This window comes from Prunus mume, linkage group LG1 (genome assembly GCF_029339155.1).
Source record: "Prunus mume cultivar Tortuosa linkage group LG1, ASM2933915v1, whole genome shotgun sequence".
Lineage (NCBI taxonomy): Eukaryota > Viridiplantae > Streptophyta > Magnoliopsida > Rosales > Rosaceae > Prunus > Prunus mume.
The window spans coordinates 5094334-5097428 of record NC_142698.1 but is presented as its reverse complement, the minus strand read 5'-3'; positions in this window follow the sequence as shown (position 1 = coordinate 5097428).

Genomic DNA, 3095 nt, shown 5'->3' with positions numbered 1-3095 from the left:
TCCCAGTCCAAGTAGGAAGAGGAATCAATTACTTATCCATTTTGGATTTTTGTTTTAATTAGGTTTTTCTTTATTCTTGGGCTGCTGTAAAAGCCTAGCTAGGGTAGGAATAGATGTGTGGTGTTTATTTAAGCATGAGAAACAACTCCCTTGAGGACATGCAAAGACTAGGAGAAATTGGAGACACCGGAAGAGTACCACAATTGGCTAAGTTTTATTGTTTCTTCCTTATGTTTTTGCTTATGTCGAATTCTATGATTATGTGTAACTAATTTTCTCTTGCTAGGGCATGATGTAGCCTAAGTATGATAATCTAGTTTTCTTATTTTACTTATCTATTGATTGCCGTTTGATGGATTCTTAATCACTGTGCTTAATAACTTGGTTTCTTATCTTGATGCTTGATCACCATCTAGACTTTTAATCGAGTTAATCGGATGCAAATTAGAGTAAATACCATACTTAATTTGAGGCTTGCTTCTTGCGATTAGGATTTGTAATTCGTCTAGGGTAAATACCATATTCCTAGGGTTTACATGCTTGTTTGAGGTTTTCACTGATCTTAATGAGTTTCTATGTGTTGATATTTGACCTAAATACCATAGGCGAATTGAATGTAGGAATATACGAATTAGCCTAAATACCATAGGTAATTCATGAAAAAGGAAAACTAAGTGGCAACATCAAATGGTTAGTAAATAGGTAGGTGAATAAGAGGCTAGATCGGATTACTAGTGGTGAATTCATTGTCCTAGTGCTTTTATCAATTTGAATATCTCATCCTTGTGTTTCGTGACTTTCTACTTATTTTGTCTTTTAATTTCTTTGTTGATTAAATCGTTCTTTCAAAAACCCTTTTTGTGTTTACATGAGTATGCTACGCGTTTAATTTCTTGTTTATATAATTAGAGTAGTTAAACTATTTTGTGAAGTAAATTAGGTTAGACTAATTGGTAGTTGAAATCAATCCTCGTGGGAATGACCTCGTATTTGCCATACTATATTACGATTGACCTTGTGCACTTGCGAGTATAATTTGTGTTTAGACTAATCTTTATAATCTCTATTTTTCAGGTTGTCTAAAATTCACAACAGAAACCTTTAACATCGCAAGGATCATCCAGTGCTTGCCACAGAATAAGGGATGGCTGGAATTTTCCTGTATTCTCATCATATACATGAGAATACAACCGGAAATTTCCTTCCACGTCAACAGTCGCATGATATATGTTACCCTTTTTGTAGATGGTTTTGGACGATTCATCATAATCTAAAACATGGATTTCTTCCCAATTAGTGTTGTTGATGAGAACTAGACGACCTGTAGCGTTAAGATAAAGTTGAAGTTGGAGATAGGTTCCAGAGCTCCAATAGGAATCAGAGACGAAGTTTTCGCTATTTGCCGAGTATAGAACAGGTTTCCATCACCGCATGTCGAGATGGAACCGTCCTATTAAGTGGTCATTTTCCAAAGACTGGAGAAGAGTGAACCCCCAATAGGCAGAATTTGACCTTTGAGGGGAGTATCAGTAGGATGATTAAAGCTCTCCCAGATGACATCGCGCCTTTCATTATATAGAACAAAATTTCCAGAGTTGAGCATGGAGGCAGAGGAAGCTGCAGAGTCCATTGGTGAATAAGTATCTGTAGTGATGATGAGGTTATTTTGTCGTTCTCTATCACTTAGAACAAGCTAGCCGTCACTTGTTAACCGCAACATTGCATTTTGCTATGAAAAATAATAGTTTCCTTCTTTCCGTAAAGCCAAATACAAAATATTTATATTATAAATAACATATAAACAAATTGAAAAGCTTTGAAGGTATAATGAAATTGAAAAAATAAAATAATAGGGAAATAAAAGGAAAATAAATAATAGGTAAGAAGGTGAGTTTGGTACAGTGAAGCACGTCAAAGACGCTATCCTAAAGCCTTTGTAGCCTCCCTACGTGCAAGTACTGACGGTCTACAAGACTCCAAGATACGACTCCTTGTACACAAACTCAAGATCTGCTGTGAGCACGTTCATAGACAGATATAGGTATCCAAGTCACATAACCATTGCCCAAAATAATAATAATATAAAGTAAAGAATATATGTAAAAGTAGAAAAGGAAAGAATTAGTTTGTGGTGGTGATTGTGGTATGTGATATTCTGGTAGTGTATTGTGTGTCTTGTGTGTGTATCAAATGTGAAGGAGGAGTGGCCTTTTATAGGCATCCAAAACATGTAACCTTCATTAACCATAAAAGTTCACCAACCAAAAAATTAAGGCATTTACTAACCAGAAATAAAGCCTGAATATTAAATATTTATAACCCTCACAATAAATAAAATAAAAAAGCCAAAATAATTAAATAAATAAAACGGTTAAATTTTAAAACTTTTAAAATTCCAACACATTTGAGGTGACTGGGCGATTGTCGCGATTTGCTGTCCAGACAATTGTTTTGTTCCCACCAGCCAAATTCCGACTGCAAATCTTGCTCCTTTATGCAAAATGGCCAGAAGGAGAAGGCCATGAGCTTCGGCTACTTATGGGAGAAAGTGAAGAGCCTGGGCTTATTAGTTAGGTAGAATTATTTTGTCGAGCTCCTTCATCTCGTAGAGAAAATACAGAAAGGAGAAAGGCAACAATCCAAATACTGGAAGCCATACTCAGATATGAAAATCTGGGATTATTTTCACTCCTTAATTTGAATTGATAGGGCATGAGAGAGAAATACGGTGGTTTAAGGTGTGTTGACTGAGCAAGTCTTCTTATTAAGTCAACCACAAATGAAAATCATTGCTGATGATAGAACCCACGCAATCCTAATTTTTACCATGACAGAATATATTGCTCTATCATGTATCTGTATAATGTCGAAGTAAAGATTTTATAGTAGTACCTTCCCATCTTTATGTTTCAAGAACATAATATGATCAAAGTTACTTTGTATGTAGATTTAAACACAGAACCTCGAGTGCATAGATAACTACTATTAAATTATTAATCACTTGAGCTACAAGGCCTTTGAGTAAATGCTAATTTTTTGAAAAAGATAAAAGGCTTTTTCTTTTTAAAATATGACTTTTTGTATGCAAAAAATTT